The 18,496-nt window shown below is 41.1% G+C and overlaps 1 protein-coding gene across 3 annotated transcripts in view; it reads right to left on the bottom strand.

The window, feature by feature from the left end:
• Positions 1 to 18,496, bottom strand: part of brinp1 (BMP/retinoic acid inducible neural specific 1) — a 379,558-nt gene that overhangs the window by 131,660 nt on the left and 229,402 nt on the right. The window lies entirely within an intron of this gene.

An 18,496-nucleotide genomic window follows, 5' to 3' on the forward strand; every position in this document is an offset into this window, starting at 1 on the left:
ATGCTGCAGTGGGTTGTTACTCTGATGCTATTTTGCAGTGGGTAGTTACTCTGATACTATGCTGCAGTGGGTTGTTATTCTGATGCGATGCTGCAGTGGATAGTTACTCTGATGTTATGCTGCAGTGGGTAGTTACTCTGATGCTATGCTGTAGTGGGTTGTTACTCTGATGCGATGCTGCAGTGGGTAGTTACTCTGACACAGTGCTGCAGTGGGTAGTTACTCTGGCACGATGCTGCAGTGCGTAGTTACTCTGATGCTATGCGGCAGTGGCTTGTTAATCTGATGCTATGCTGTGGGTTGTTACTCTGATGCGATGCTGCAGTGGGTAGTTACTCTTACACGATGCTGCAATGCGTAGTTACTCTGATGCTATGCAGCAGTGGGTTGTTAATCTGATGCTATGCTATAGTGGGTAGTTACTCCGACATGGTGTTGAAGTGGATAGTTACTCTGACACAATGCTGCAGTGGGTCGTTACTCTGATGCTATGCTGCAGTGGGTTGTTACTCTGATACGATGCTGCAGTGGGTTGTTACTCTGATGCTATGCTGCAGTGGGTAGATAATCTGACGCCATGCTGCAGTAACCAGGATGGTGACTAGTTTAATTCCAGCTGCTGTTCCAATGGACCTGCTCCAGGGTAACCTAAATATCCAAGAAATCTAGGAGAGGGATCAACTAACGATTTCCAGAGCTCATTCATCACTATCCGGTGGCCCACCGTGTTGATGGAACTAAGGCAGGTTAGTAATCTGACTCAGATGTGATGCCCACTGTTGTCAAGTGGCCTGTTAATGCTCATGCCTACGATAAGTAGATCAATCGGCTAATGGTAATGGACCGGCAGAATCTTTGCGCACAGATCTCAGAGGCTTACACAGCTAGAAAGAAAGTTAGATGGAATAGTGCTCAACACCAGGCAGCATAGAGCAACCTGTTTAATTGGCACCCGTTAACCATCTTAATTATCTACTGTCTCCACCACTTTGCCGATGCTGCCATCAGTGGTGTGCCCCATTTAAGAGGTGGGGCAGAACAGTGGCTCAATGGTTAGCACTGCCACCTCACAATGCCAGGGATCTGGGTTCAATTCCAGCCTCGGGTGGCTGTCCGTGTAATACTTGCATGTTCTTGCCATGTCTGCATGGGTTTCCTCTGGGTGCTCTAGTTTCCTACTGCAGTCCAAAGATATGCAGGTTAGCTGCATTGGCTATGCTAAATTACCCATAGTGTTCAGGAATGTGTAGGCTAGGTGGATTAGCCATGTGATGTGCAGGGTTTCATGGGTAGGGTGGGATGCTCTTTGGAAGGTCGGTGTGGACTTATTGGGCCAAATGGCTTGTTTTAAACTGTCGGGATTCAATGAGATGCAATGCAGAAACCTACAAAGGTTATTATTTTCATCAGAACCTTCTGAACCCTAGACAAAGAAAGGCAGTAGATACAAGGTAACACCATGACCTGTATGCAATTCTGGACACTTAGAGATGTGGTGACTTTGAACTACGCATTGAAATATTCTGACAGCCACTCAGGGATCAACACCACCTCCTCAAGGGTAACTGAAGGTGGAATGACACATGTTGGCTTTGCCAGTGCTGCCACATCCTACAAATGCATCAAAGGGAAATCCACGATAAACCAATGCTAAATGTGTTAAAGCTCTTCTTTTTGAATACAATTGCTCTTCAGTATGCAGTAATCCATTTTTTGTTTACAGGTTTTGAAGTTCTTGCTAAAAATCAATATAAAAATTTACACTGGGCCTATTTTGGCCTGTTGTAATTACTTCATTCCAAACTCTTTTTAAGGACAATTACATTTTATCACCATTAATCATGCATGTACTATCTTTGCTTTCCGATCAACCTAATGCAACTCTCAGTACTTTTGATGTTTCTGAAAGTAACCTATACATTGATTGTTAGATTATTGAAAATAGATGCTTCAGCACTCAATTAAGTCCCTGTAGCTTTCTGTAACTTAGAGATAAAGCATTTCAAATGAAGGAAGTAATTTAACCTAACCCACCAGCAACAGTAGAGCACATCTGAATTGCTCTCTCAAATGAAATACCCCAGTAATTAAAAAAGATGTGATTCTAAAACAAAGGATTCAAGATTCCACTGAATAGATAAGGCTTGATATGCACTGCAATACCAGCCCTCCCCCTGCCCATTCTTTCATCCATTTTACAGCATAACAGTCTTAAGCTGCTGCACAACACCTCAAATGGAATCTGGAATTAAACAACGTTTGAAAGTGTTTTCTTCGGTACATGCTGGAAGTCTTGTTCTTTTTATTGGTCATAAGGGTTAACATTGCTGTTAACATTGTCAGTGAGTTTTTTCAAGTTAATACCATCATGAAAATCACAAACATCACGCTGCATAGAGTTGTCAGGCTACCTCCAGGAGGCAGTGTAACACTGCTTAGTGCTCAATTGTGACATCATGACAGTATAGTTTTACGTCAAATTGACAGATTGCCAGTAATCCATTTGATCTTTGCTCTCAAAAAACGTTTTCAGATGCCTAGCAATGCTGAAATCAGCAATATAACTTGGGTCCGCTGGCTGGAGATCACACACTTGGTGTACAGTCAGCTCTTAGATAACGCCATGGTTGCATTCTTGTGCAATAGACAAATCACGCTTTAGAAACAGAGCTTAAAATGCTGGCGATGTAATCGCATTACAGCCATCACACTTTTTAGAAGTTCGTGCTTTAGAAACAACATCCCAATTTGTTAATCTCGCTATAGCAAATTTGTGTTGACGAAATACGTGTTATAGCAGACTGTTTTGAGACTGCAATTCATGTGGGCTCTAATGTAACATTGTTTCATGGAAAGGCCAAAAACCAATTGGTGGATTCTCCCGATCTTTTATACAAATTGTCTATAAAGGCCTGGTACAATTTAAGCTATGACTAACTTTGGATATATATATACATACACATCAGAAGGAAACTGGAAGGGGTTTATAAGATCATGACGTGCATAGGTAAAGTGAATATGAAGGGTCTTTTCCCTGGGGTGGGGGAATGCAAAACTCGTGGGCATTTTTAAAGGTGAGAGGAGAAAGATTTAAAAAGGACATGAGGGGCAACGTTTTTAAACACAGGAAGTGGTTCATGTGTGGAATGAACTTCCAGAGGAAGTGATGGATGCAGGTACAACTGCAACATTGAAAAGATATTTGACTAAGTACATGAATAGGCAAGGTTAGGAGGGATATGGGCCAAATGCAGGCAAGTAGTACTAGTTTAGTTTGAGAACATGGTCACTGTGGACTGGTTGGACTAAAGGGGTCTGTGTCCATGACTCTATGAAAGAATAATTCATAATGCTTCATAATCTTAATGTTATTAATGCTATTTTTACATTTATTCATTTTGTTTCAGATACAGAAATTGAAAATAGTGACAGGATCAAACAGGAATAGCTGAAAAAAATCAGTTTAAATAATGTACTTTGATGATGGTTATGGTGAAACTAGAAATTTGCATTGCAGTTTTCAATTTCATGAATGATGCTTTTGTATTCTACTTACATTCTGCTTCTATATATATACTAAACTACACATGACTTTATATACATCCAGCATGTACATTTCATGCATGCAAGAAATTTATACAAGGTGAATGCATATATTCATAGATGCACACATAATTTTCTCTCTCTCTTTCCCATCTTCTCATTGACTGTGATGAAAATAAATTTGATATGATTTTATTCACAGGATATGAAGGATCAGTAATGTGGAATTCACATAACATTGATAACATGGAAATAATGCAATATTAATTGTACAGATATAAGTGTTAATATTTGTTTCACACAAAAACAACAGGACTATCAGTCATGCGTATATAATCAAAAACGATAGGAATTCTCACTAAATATGAAACACCAACCCTTTTCTTGCTGAAGTATTTATTTAATGAACAATTGTGCTTAGGTATGCAATGATCCATACACAGTACAGGCCAAAATGTAAGCGAGACAGCTCATTCTAGTCCATCGAGCAAAAACTAGAATGATACTGAAGAAATGATACAAGTGAATGCTTTTACTTCATTTCATGTTCTACAGAAATGGAAGTTGTTATTATATGGAGAGGAAAAAACATAAATATTGACATTCTTACATTGCATCTTAGTGATTACATCAAAAAGGACAAGAGATGCTGAATCAAGTATGTGGACAGACAAGATTGGGGAACGGGGGTGGTGGTAATGACAGCAAGAGTAACAGAGAGTGACAAAGAGAGAGAGCGCGCTATAGACAGTGTGAGAGAAAATGCAAGAGACAGCCTAAGGAAAACTGTGTTGGAAGGCAACAGCAAAATGTGATGGTACGAAGTCAGCAGGAATGAAGGGGAACCGAGGACAAATGAACAAAAAAGGGAAAATGGAGCTAGAGAAACTGAGCCTGAGAGAAACGAGTGTGAGAGGTAAACGGGTTAAAACGTATCAGAGGAGTGCCAATGGTGGTGGTGGGGTAGGTGCAGACAAGGACAAGTTATTTGGAGAGTTTTGAGGGAGCAGCATGGAGCTGAAGGAGACTGATGATCAGAGCAAGTGTGAGCATGAAGGAGTGAGGTTCAGAAAGAAAACAGTTGTTAGCAAAACACAGGGTGCCGATTGGAGATTAGGTGATGATATTTATGATACAAGTCTTCCAAAAACCTATTATTTATTGCTATTAAGTTGGTCTCATAAAAAAAGGCACAGCAGAGCACCTCAGTTCGGCAGAGTGGACAAGCTATTCCACATGGGAAGCAAAGAATGGCATGTTGTTCTCCTGGTGCCAGGGGTCAAGAATGTCCCAGAGTGGCAGAAGAGCACTCTGAGGGTGAAAGACAAAGATCATGACCCATATCAGTACCAAAGACATGAGCGGAGACAGGAGGTCCTGCAATTAGATGTTCAAAAACTCCGAAAGAGACGAGCAAGCAACACCTCAAAAGGTAGAAATTTTGAGATAACTCATGGTATCCACAGACTAGACAGTGTTGAAAGGACATCAGGTGACTGCATGCTGGGACAGACCACACTGATGGGAGGACTTCAGATTGAAACTGGTTCTCGAAGTGAATTCTTTACAGACTAGACCGGCTTCACCCAAAGACTGCTGAGAGCGAGGTTCTGTTGGAGCAGCTTGTTAGTGCTTTTGGGAACTTTCAGGGGATGAGAATCAGAAACTAGAATAAGGAAGCATGAACAAAGAAGTGGATGAAGAATATCACAATGGAGTCAGGAAGATTCGGAAAGTCAAGTATTCAGGGATCAGGCTGGAATTTCAAAGACCACAAAAGTGAACCCAGGACAATGTATTGCATCTCTGATGTAAGGATCAAGAATGTCATTGGGTGGCTGCAGTGTGCCCTGAGAAAGGAGAGTGGATCAGCCAGAGATTGTGATCTATTGTTGTTCCAATAATATTGGGAGAAAGAGAGCAGAAATCTGTGTGTTAGGAGGAATCAAACTGACAGGTAATGGAAAAAAATCAGCATTGATATTATAGTGCAAGCATATAAATGCACAAAGTGTGATAAATTGGTGACCTATAGGTGAATAGAAAATGGAAACATGATGTTATGGTAATAATAGAGACTGATTCAAAAAAAGGCAAGTCTTTTGAGTATAGAGGTTGGGATGTCACCTTGAGGTTGTACAGGACAGTGGTGAACCTTCTGGAATACTGTGTCCAGTTCTGGTCGCCCAGTTATAGGAAAGATAGCATTAAGCTAGAGAGGATTCAGAAGAGATTTACCAGGATGTTGCTGGGAATGGAAGGTTTGAGTTATAAAGAAAGACTGGATAGGCTGGGCCTGTTTTCACTGGAGTGTAGGAGATTGAAAGGCAACCTTATAGAAGTTTATAAAACATTGAGGGGTATGCACAGAGTGAATAACCATTTCCCTGGGATCGAGATTTCAAGACCGGAGGCCCAGTTTTAAGGCAAGATGAGAGAGATTTAAAGAAGGTATGAGGGGCAATTTTTTTTTAATGCAGAGGGTGGTTTGTATGTGGAATTAATTTCCTGTGAAATTGGTGGGAGTGGGCGCAATTGTTATGTTTAAAAAGATGTTTGGATAAGCACATGAATAGGAAGGTTTTGGAGGAACGTGGGCCAGGAGCAAGCAGATGGGAATGGTTTAGTTTGTAATTATGTTCGGCATGGACTGGTTGGTCCAAAGGGTTTGTTTCCGTGCTGTGTGACCCTATGACTCGGTCCTCAATATTCCTCGAAACAAGGAAGGGAGGAGATTTCCAAGCCTTTGACTTTGATCTTTATGTCGTCATTGTCTACAGGAATAGTGCCAGAAGACTGGAGGATAGCAAATGTTGTCCCCTTGTTCAAGAAAGGGAGTAGAGACAACCATGGAAATTATAAACCTGCGAGCCTTACTTCGGTTGTGGGTAAAGTGTTGGAAAGGGTTATAGAAGATAGGATTTATATTCATCTACAGAGGAAAAAGTTGATTGGGGTAGTCAATATGGTTTTGTGAAGGGTAGAATGTGCCTCACAAACCTTATTGAGTTCTTTGAGAAGGTGACCAAACAGGTAGATGAGAGTAAACCAGTTGATGTGGTGTATATGGATTTCAGTAAGGCATTTGATAAGGTTCCCTATGGTAGGCTATTGCACAAAATACAGAGGCATGGGCTTGAGGGTGATTTAGCAGTTTGGATCAGAACCTGGCTAGCTGAAAGGAGACTGAAAGAAGGTGGTGGTTGATGGGAAATATTCATCCTAGAGTTCAATTACTAGTGGGAGACTGCAAGGATTTGTTTTGGGTCCACTGCTGTTTGTCATTTATATAAATGACCTAGATGAGGGCGTGGAAGGATGGGTTAGTAAATTTGCAGATGACACAAAGTTCAGTAGAGCTGTAGATAGTAACGAAGGGTGTTGTAGGTTACAGAATGACATATAAACTGCAGAGCTGGGCTGAGAGGTGGCAAATGGAGTTTAATGCGGAAAAGTGTGAGGTGATTCACTCTGGAAGGAGTAACAGAAACGCAGAGTACTGGGCTAATGGTAAGATTCTAAGTAGTGTAGATGAGCAGAGAGATCTTGGTGTCTAGGTATGTAGATCCCTGAAAGTTGTTACCGAAGTTGATAGGGTTGTTAAGAAGGCATATGGTATGTTAGCTTTTATTGGTAGAGGGATTAAGTTTCGGAACCACGAGGTCATGCTGCAGCTGTACAAAACTCTCGTGTGGCCATATTTGGAGCACTGCGTACATTTCTGGTCACCGCATTATAGGAAGGATGTGGAAGCTTTGGAAAGGGTACAGAGGAGATTTACTAGGATGTTGCCTGGTATAGAGGGAAGGTCTTACGAGGAAAGGCTGAGGGACTTGAGGCTGTTTTTGTTAGAGAGAAGAAGGTTGAGAGGCAACCTAATTGAGATATACAAGATAATCAGAGGGTTAGATAGGTTGGACAATGAGAGCCTTTTTCCTCAGATGGTGTTGTCTAGCATGAGGGGACATAGCTTTAAATTGAGGAGTGATAAATATAGGACAGATGTCAGAGATAGTTTCTTCACTCAGAGTTTAGTGGGGGCATGGAATGCACAGCCTGCAACAGTCGTAGACTCACCAACTTTAAGGGCATTTAAACAGTTATTTTATAGGCATATGAATGACAATGGAATAGTGTAGGTTAGATGGGCTTCAGATTGATTTCACAGGTCAGCGCAATATCGAGGGCCGAAGGGCCTGTACTGCACAGTAAAGTTCTATGTTCTAAGATTTACAGAAGGGAAAGGAGATGAAAGAAAGAAGAAAACCTGGCTTTATTAATCAGTGGAAATTTTGTCGTATTGGACAGAGAAGATGTGCTGGAGGGGTCAAGCACAGATTAAAGTTAACAAAAACGGACATAGCTGAACACTAATAGTCACACATTCTATCTTTCCCATGATTAGGTTGTCTATAAAGAAGAATCCTTAAAGGAAATAACAAGACTCAAAAACTACAAATCGGAAAGAAATCCAATTTTCTGAGTACTGATGTGTAGTGGTGACATTATAAAAGAGGGGGAGAGCTCCTGCAATGTGTTCATAAGAATTTGTACTGTCTAGTTCAATGTGGACGGTTGTATGGCTAAATCTAATTCTGGATAAAGAGGTTGGTCAAATGGGTCAAGCCTCAGTTGCTAGAACAAGGACAGGCAATCTATATTGAAAAACATGATTCTAACAGGGGTACAGAAACAGAGGAATTTGAAAGGTACATCTGCATGAATTATTGAACTGAGGGTGCTGGTGTTAGACTGGGGTGGACAAAGTTAAAAATCACACAACACCAGGTTATAGTCCAACAGGTTTATTTGGAAGTACAAGCTTTCGGAGCACTGCTCCTTCATCAGGTAGAATTATTGAAGTTCACAGGGCAGGAGGAGAAAGATGTTTAAAAAAAAAGAGAGCTTCATAAAGGAAGCACAGAGTACAAAAGCAAGGACAAGGATGGCGAATATTGCATTCAATTTAGAGCACTATACTTTCAGAATGCATTAGAAAGAGTGCTGAAAAGGTTGACAGGGATTTTTTCTGAGGATGAAAGACATCAGTTATATCGATAGATTGCACTAGCTGACCCTGTTTTCCTTAGAGAAGGTTGAGAGGGAATTAGATAGTGGAATACAAAACCATGAGGGGATTAAGACAGAGTAGATATTGAGAAACTGTTCTCATTACAGTAAATGTCAAAAACTTTTATGGTGTTTGATAAAAAGAAACAATTGTGACACAATGGAAAACAAACAATATGGATTTGGAATGCTCTGTCTGTGAGTATGATGGAGGCAGATATAACTGGGGATTTCAAAATGGACATGCATCGAATCTGAAAAGAAATTGCAGGGATTTTTGGAAAGGGTTGGGATCAGTTGAAATGAAAATTATAATCATGGAATGGTTCCAGTACAGGCAGAGGTCATTCAACCTTGTCTGTGCAATGGTGATCTTTTTAAAAACAAACACTTAATTGGAGTGCTGCAGATACTTAATTAGCAGCTGCTAAGTTGTCAACCTGTGAGTGACTAAAATGAATAGTTTACAATAGACTGGAGAAGTGAGCTGGGCAAATGCACAATGCAAACTTTATATATGTGACCATTGGCTCAATGGTCACAATCTCAGCAATATCCTACACAATAAACCTCAAGATGGTCCCCATATTTCGCAATATAAACACAGCATATCTTCAATGTAAGCAATGGTGACTGCAGTCCAAAACAAAAGTATTTGCAAAGTGCTTTGGTATGTCTGGAGGTCATGAATGATGCTGTATCAATGTACGTCTTTTCAGGTCTTTCCCTGAACAGCCAGATGGATATTTGGGCAGACTGCCAGCAGTTTTGCAATCAAGGGATACAAGACTATGACTAAATGTGATGAACAGACAGATAATGGCTGAAAAGCTGGCACAATAGACTTTTAGTGGAAGAAAATTACTGATAAGCCCATCGAAAACCCATGAGATGGGTAAGGAATCAAGTGACTGTCAAAAAAAAAGCAGAAATCAAAACACATGCCAGGATTGTGATTCTTCACTCAGCCTTGTACAATGTCAAGGTTAATCTGAGAGACTATTAGGCTAAGTTTGTGCATAAAGATCTCCTTGTTGGGAGAGAAAGCCGAGAACACAGTGTCTTTTCAGAGTGGCTAAAGACATCAGAAAACTCCCCATTCCCCTCCTTGCCAGGTCTGGAGGGACTTCACTTGATAAAGGCCAAGCCCCTTGTGAATTTTACTCAAGGGAACCCAAATCCAAAAAGAGGTCCACCTGAGATTCCACAGAAAATTCACGAAGGGACCCAACATCTATGGGGAGCATTCATCATCAGAGTTGGGACAGGAGCTGTGCCAGGACAAACCTCTATTACAGAAACAAAATATAAGAATACAAGATTGTGAAAGATTTTAATTTGGACAATTCAATTAATCAATTTTTATTCTTTAGCTCAGGCCAAATTGACTCTGTTCTTGAACCCTCTGAGGCATTCTTCTTTCCCCACATTTCAATGCTCTCCTTAACAAACACTGCTACTTATTTTCTTTCCTTGTCTATCTTTCACGAATAACTGATAGCCAGGAATATTTACACACAGTGTTGCCCTTTCTTGAGACAGATCTCTGTTCTTGCAACAACATTATTTTTCCCCATGATAATCTGTGCCTGTAATTTTCCAAATTTATTTATCATACTCTGTGCATTTATGTGCATGCACATTAACTCTGTTTTGGATTTCATTTCTTTCTCCCTTACTCTGATTTCACTTCTCAAATTGCTATTGTCTACGCTACTGACAGCTATATCCCCAAGTATTTTGTGAACCTTGGTATTCTCCTTTACAATTCTCTCTTGAGTCTGTCACACCTGCCAAGTTAGCTTAAAACCGTCCCAATGGCATGAGCAAACTGCACTGTAATGAACTCAGTCTGTGGAATTATAGAAAAAAGGATCATTAGACATTGCAAGGCCTGCTGGGACATTATGTTTAGTCAACTTAGAATTAAAGCTTATTTCAGCAACTAATATCAAACAAGCTGTCAGCAGTTGTAACTGTGTATTGCAATATGTTGCAATAACAAAGGACACCTTTGTTCCTAGTTGACAGTGTAAGTACAATGCGGGTGACACCAGTTACTAAAATAAAGCAAAGGAGACAAGGAAACGTTACTCCTTACAGTTCATCTGTCTAAGACGACATTACCCAAAAATGGATGTTAATCAGATAACATTGTTCCTCTTATTGACCAGATAAGAATAACAATATTGAGGAGGCAGTTGAAAAGTGGTGAACTTGCCCCCCAAAACCCAATCGAAGTAATCATTTCCAGGGAGGCATCCTTAATCTGGTAGTCCATGATGAGTGGTATCCTGGCACCAGCTACGCCCTCTGCTGAGATACTGCTGGGTTCTGCATCTGCCAGCCTCTGACTGGTTGGCCGCTCCGGAGGGGGGGTGGGGAGGTTGTGACAAGGGAGAGAACTCCTACTTCTCCCAGGACCTAATTCTGTCCAAATGTGGTCCACTGGCTATTGAATTACAGTAGAACCTAAGTTATCCAAATGAGGGGCAAGGAGTATTTTATTTGGATAACTGATTGTTTGGCGATCCAATCTGATCGTAAACAAGTGGAACCTTACGAGTGCAGATTGTCCGAACATTTCTTGGTTATCTGGTAATGCACGCCATAATGCCATTGAGTTAGTAACTGAATGCTGAGTTGCCGAATGCCACTTCTATGGGACCTTGAGATCTTCTTCGGATAATTTGAAATTCGGATAATTGATGTTCGGAGAATTGAGGTTGTACTGTACCTGGTTGCCATTAGGATCCAGCACATCTTCTTACCTCAGTATCTCATGGGTTTCCCTCTTAAAAGCTCCCACAAAATGGGAAAATACAAACCCTTGGATCAAAAATACATCAGTTGGAAAGAGTGATGCAGGGTAAATAGCTCCTAAGTGGTTGAAGATGCTGTCCAACACATCTTATCCATGTCCTGCACCTCTACCCTCAAACCCCACCCCTTCAACCGCAACAAGGACAGAACCCCCCGGTCGTCATCTTCCGCCCCACCAACCTCCTCATAAAACGCATCATCTGCCGACATTTCCGCCACCTACAAATGGACCCCACCACCAGGGATATATTTCCCTCCCCACCCCTATCCGCTTTCTGCAAAGACTACTCTCTCCATGACTATATGGTCAGGTCCACGCCCCTCAACAACCTACTATCCCCTCCTGGTATCTTGCCCTGCCACCACAGAAATTGCAAAACCTGCACCTACACCTTCCCCCTCATCTCTATCCAAGGCCCCAAAGGAGCCTTCCACATCCATCAAAGTTTCTCCTGCGCTTCCACAAATGTCATTTATTGTATCTGTTACCCCCGATGTGGTCTCCTCTACATTGAGGAGACTGGATGCCTTTTCACAGAGCGCTTCAGGGAACATCTCCAGAACACCTGCAACAATCAACCCCACCGCCCCGTGGCTGAACATTTCAACTCCTCCTCCCACTCTGCCAAGGACATGCAGGTCCTGGGCCTCCTCCATCGCCACTCCCTCACTACCCAACGACTGGAGGAAGAACGCCTCATCTTCCGCCTCAGAACCCCCCAACCCCATGGCATCAATGTGGACTTTGCCAATTTCCTCATTTCCCCTCCCCCTATCTTACCCCAGTTCCAACCTGCCAGCTCAGCACCATCCTTATAACCTGTCCCACCTGTCAATTTTCCTTCCTATCTATCCGCTCCATCCTCCTCTTCGTCCTTTCACCTTTCCCGCTTCCTCCATCCACCTATTGAACTCTCAACTACCTTTTCCTCAGCCCCACATCCTCCCATTTATCTGTCCACCCGCAAAGCTTCCAGCCTCATTCCTAATGAAGGGCTCCTGCCCAAAAAGCCAATTTTTCTGCTCCTCGGATGCTGCCTGACCTGCTATGCTTTTCCAGCACCACTCTAATCTTGACTCGAATCTCCAGCATCTGCAGTCCTCACTTTCACCAGGGTAAGTAGCAGGCTATTTACCCATGTTGGAAGTGAAAAGGAGGAAATGGGGACAGGCTAAGTAAGTGTTTTGCAGCAATATTTACAATTGAGGCAGAGGTGAGCTTGTTAGACATCCCGAGTAAATTAACTTTGAAGGATAAATGGGGCGCCTTTATAAATAATGGAACCAAAAAGAATATAAGATCATTAAAGAGTTGCAAACCCTTAATTCCAGATGATTTTCTTCCCACAGATTTAAAGGAATTTGGTGAGAATAGTGACGATGGCCAAATGTTAATTTAGATTAGAGAACTACTTCTTTAGAATGGAAATTTGAGAATGTCATGTCACTGTTTAAGGAAGGTGCAAGGAGAAAACCAGGAAATTACAGGCATGTGACTAGTATCTGTTGTGTGGCAATTTCTGATGCAATTTAGCAGCTTGAAAATGTTCAGCTGCACCCGAGAGACTGATTATGGATTTGTAAAGACCAGATCATGGCTGACAAATCTGAACATTTTAGAGAGGTGACAAAAGTAGAGGACAGCATCCTGTCAGTTGATGTTGTAGAGTTGCACAGCAGAGAAACAGATGCTTCAGTTCAACTCATCCATGCTGACCAGATGTCCCAGCATTTGGCCCAAATCCTTCTAAACTCTTCCTATTCATGTACCCATCCAGATGCTTTTTAAATGTTGTAATTGTATCAGCCTCCACCACTTCCTCTGGCAGCTCAGTCCATACATGCACCAGCCTCTGCATGAAAAGGTTAACCCTCAGGCCACTTTTAAATCTTTCCCCTCTCACCTTCGACCTATGCTCTCTAGTTTTTTTCACTCCCCTATCATGGTAAAAAGAACCTTTCCATGCTCCTCGATTTATTAAACCTCTATAAGGTCACCCCTCAGCCTTCAGTGCTTCAGGGAAAATAGCCCATGCCTGTTCAATCTCTCCCTCAAACTCAAATCCTCCAACCCCGGCAACAGGTTTGTAAATCTTTTCTGAATCCTTTCAAGTTTCACATATTTTTCTGATAGCAGGGAAGCCAGAATTTATATATGAGGAATCACTGCAAATATTTGGGACCTAAGGGGCAACTTTCTCATGCAAAGAGTGATGCGTGTATGGAATGAGTTGCCACAGGAAGTGGTGGAGGCTGGTACAACTACAAAATTTAAAATGGGTATATAAATAGGAAGAGCTCAGAGGGATATGGGCTAATTGCTGGCAATGGAACTGCATTAATTTAGGATATCTGGTCTGCATGGATGAGTTGGACAGAAGGGTCTGTTTCCATGTTGTACATCCCTATGACTCTCTTCAAAATGTGGCAATAGCTGATACATTTATCAACGATTTTAAACCTCAGATTAATAGATTTTTGTTAACCGAAGTATGCTAACGGATATGGGGTGAAATTGGGTGTATAGAGTTATATCACATGATCTTATTAAAGTATGGGAACAGCTTTAAGGAACTCAATGGTCTTCAACTCGTCCTACATTCTCCATGATGCACTGTCTTCCTCCACAGTTATCGGCAGTACCTCCTCCTGTATTGAACAGCAGGTTGCTGTCCTTGGTGCTGTACAGATTCAACTCTCCACGTGATTCCCTTGATGCATTTAAAAATTTCCGTTCCCTCCCGGACTTTGCTATGCAATTACTTCAGTCCTTGCAATGGCATTCAGCAAATAAGATCAATCAATTTTGCAGTGTTGTTATCTGGTGTCAGATTCTCAGTCCTTTTCAACCGGTTTATCACATCTCTGAATCGCAGTCGCGTGTCAATGCACGATTTTGTTTGCAATAAGGATTCAATTCAATCTAAGTTACATTGATCTCAGTTCAATTCAATCTTCCTACTTTTCTTCTTTACGTTATGTCACATTCCTGAATCAGTTCAAATATTTCATGGAATTGAATTGTTTGCTGTTGAAAACAGCTACAATTGCAGTTGCACATGGGAAGGGAGATATTCATCAGACCATTTTCACCAATGCCAAAACTAATATTTGCAGAAAAAAAAACACTCAAATGATTCTTCTCTTGATCACCGGGGAGGCTGAATAATCATATTGGTCATGAATCATTTTTGTCACAATCGTCTTGTGCTCAAAGGAAGCATAAAGTCTTCAATAATCATGTTTATTTGCAAGCATGAGTCATGCCTGTGTAATGGCATGCATATGTGATGCTAACAACCAGTGTTGTTCACAATGACAATTCATAACTTTAATAAACAAATGATTGCTACATTCTCCACCTTGATAGCAATAACACAGTTGGAGCAAAAAGGCCATAGCCCTAGCATATGATTGCCATTCAGAAACATTTTCGAACACCTGTGATGCCGAAAATCTCACTTAATTATCATTTTAAGTTACAGAAACATCCTGGATTTATTTTCATGTCATTTGCATTTTTTTTTCAGATCACAATTTGGAGTTAAATTCTGATTGCTTTGTCTCGGAGAATCTTAAATAAGTGGACACTTCACAGTCTTTGCATCTTCCATTTGTTTTCCTTTCCCTCTTTTCTGCTTCAAAGTTCTGCCAAAGCTGCTCTTGATCTGCTACCAGAAGTACAAGTCTCATGTGCAATGACTCATCAACCAACTGTTCCAGTCTTTTTGTTTTCCTTTCCTGTGTGTCCTTTCCAAAGCTGTACCATCACTGCAAGGATTCTCAAAGCCCAACTAACAGAAAACGAGGATAAACCTCATCATTGTGTTGAAGGGAGGAATGTTGGGAAAGACAATAGGAGACTATCCTCTTCTTTGAATAGTGCCACAGAATATTTTCCAGTCAGATCCAATGGAATCCTTAGTCTCCACTGAAGAGGAGGAACCTCTATTAATGCAGCACTCCCTAACTGCTTTGTGCAAGGTTCATTTGGGATAGTATACCAATTTTCTAGGGAACATATGGTCTGTAAGTTGGGATATGACTGACCCAAATTGCTTGGGTTTAAGACAAGCTAAAAGTGCATGCACAATTGAAATATGATTCTGTATTTTGTCAATGAAGCTAAAAGAACACAATGCAGTAAGATGGCAGATGAAGCATCATCTTTTCACTTTTCAGTCGCAGAGTAAATAATCAAGCTATTGCAGGGTGACTTAAACTTTCACTGATTTTTACACTGATCATATCTTATTCATATTCCCGTCTCACTCAATATCTTAGCAATAATCTGATTCAGTTTCTCTCGATCAGACTCACCAAATTCACATGAAACAGGTTGATGGACAGAAGCTCACCCCAACAGGGATAGAGCTTTATATAAGCTACTCAAACCTTACTTATAAAGGCAACCATCAGCTCCAAATTGGAAATTGCAGCTGTCAAAATGGTTAATAATTCACGGTGATTGTGAGTGTCACAAGACAATTCCAGGAACTTCTGCTTCACCTAAGTCTTCGCCATTCAAAACAAAAATCTACTGCCATCAGTGTGCAGGTGAAGGAAACATATCCATGGTTCTGAAGTTGTTAAACAACAAAAAAAGTCCGGATCAAATAGTTGACAAAACAAAACTTGCGTGCTTAACAAAATAAAGGATCTGTAAATTTATGAACTGTAATTTACAAAAGAGATGCAGCCTTAAAGAGGAATAATTTGCAACTATAATACCTTTTAAATACCACATTTTAATGTAAGTGCTCCCTTGTAAGCACATCATTACACTGTTACTCATCCAGGAAAATGCATCATCTCCAGTGTGGGTATTGAAGAGGACATCTCACTGTCACTGTCCACAATAGAGCTGTAATGTCCTTATGGCTGGCATTAATTTCACTTTTGTAGCATGAGATTTCTATAGAGACCACAGATGACTGTTATATTGGACAGCTTACAGTACTCTGTTATACATGGTCTTGTTTCCCTTTTTACAACTTCAAAACCAAACAGATTGCTCAATGGTTCAGCTGAATAGAATTCTGTTGATACACAGAACATGGCATCAAGCTCCTGTCAGAATCATTTTTAACTCTACAAAATTGTCAACTGACGTTATCTGCTTTCTTTGAACAAAGATCTGAAAGTTCTGTGTGTTATTAAATATCTTCTTCTTTTCTGACAGCTTTCAAATTCTTGGATGTTGTACTGTCTTGGACCATGCAGTAAAGGAAGGAGATTAAGGTCAAGTGTACAAAAGACATTGAGGCCTGTAGTCATGGCCGACTGGTTAAGGCAATGGATTGAAATCCATATGGATATCCCTCCACAGGTTTGCACACAGACAGTCTTCTGGCATAGTGGCCGTGCCCGTGTATGAGCCAGAAGGCCTGGTTTCACACCGTCCATACTCGGGAAGTGTGTAACGACATGTCAGAACTCAGAGGTAAAGCCATGAGAGTGGTAATTTCAGCTCTGCTTTTCTCTCTCTGCAGATCTTGGATTTCCAGCATTTGCAGTATTTTGCTTTTAGTTCACTGGAAGTAGAGGATTGGATTTCTGTACTTGTTAGATTCCCAGTTAGATAACAACAGAAATGTCAGCACTCTCTTCCCATCCTCTTTCCTCAGCACAAATTCATTTATCTGCTCTTTTCCACTTCCTTCCAATTGCCAAATTTCTGCCAACCATATCCTTGCTTAGATGTGATGTGGAGGTGCCAGTGTTGGACTCCGGTGGACAGAGTTGATGAAGGGCTTATGTCCAAAACGTTGATTCTCCTGCTCCTCGGATGCTGCCTGACGGGCTGTGCTTTTCTAGCGCCACGCTCTTTGAATCTGGACAAAGTTGAGAATCACATGACACCAGGTTATAGTCCAACAGGTTTATTTGAAAGCACAAGCCTTTGGAGGAATAGCACTCTGAAAACTTGTACTTTCAAATAAAGCTTTTGGACTATAACCTGGTGTCATGTGATTCTCAATCTTGTATAGATTGGCATTCTCCTCCATAGCTTATGTTGGCATTGTTCTTGATCACTCATTCCCCATAAATTCATTCTGTGAAGCTGTGCCACTCTTCCTTTGTTGATGCTGCAAGTGTATTTCACCACCCTGAACACAATCCCACCAACAAACATGACCCATCTTTCCCGCAATCTTGTTGCTATTTCAGATGCAATGGAGAGAGGGTAAGGGTTGGAGCAAAGGAAGAGCAATGGCTACAGGACTTCTTATGATATATCATCATGTCATTCCCACCGTGTGGAATGTCGCTTTGCTGACTACAGACATGCCAGGATTCGACAGAACTGGACCAGGAATAATAGTGGGGTAGAGTCAACAACATTTTAAAGTTGACTTGAAAGGACCCTGAGCAATGTTGTGCAGTCAGAAACAGACAAAGAAAAAGATGACAAATACAGGTTTGTAAGTTGCTGAACAACAATTTCCTCAAAAGACAACTCCATCAAAAGTTACCTGATACACATGCCTGCTGTCAAAGAACTCCAAGAATATTACATTCCACTGTCACAGGTTTGCAAAAGAAATTCTCAATTTTAAACAAAATTCTGACTAATTTTAGTTAATTCCATTTCCTCCCCATGACTTCTGCTGATGGTCATAGATCCTACTTTCTTTGGCAGATAACAGATTCCGCAAGCAATACCTACTCAGAGAGTTCAGTGAACATTTATCTTTACAAGCCCAACCAGTGATACCATTTAGGTATGGAAAGGGCATCACATACTGAAGCCTAAAGCACTTGGAAATTCACACAAATGAGGTCAGAGACATGAATCCCAGGAATACAGAGGGCAAAGTTTGATGCTAGAAATCATTCCTCTGAGTTCAGCTGGAACAAGGAGTAGGTGATTCAATTCCCAAACCTGCTCCACCATTCAATTCAATTCAATCACATCTGATCTCTATTTTAATATAAAACAAAGAACTGTGGATGCTAGAAATCTAAACCAAAAACAGCAATTGCTGGGCAAATTCAGTAAGTCTGGAAACATCTGTGGACAGAAAACAAACAGTCAGCATCTCAACACCAGTGACTT

This window comes from Chiloscyllium plagiosum, unplaced genomic scaffold (genome assembly GCF_037043375.1).
Source record: "Chiloscyllium plagiosum isolate Xiang-an unplaced genomic scaffold, Cpla_swu_hap1 HiC_scaffold_21, whole genome shotgun sequence".
Lineage (NCBI taxonomy): Eukaryota > Metazoa > Chordata > Chondrichthyes > Orectolobiformes > Hemiscylliidae > Chiloscyllium > Chiloscyllium plagiosum.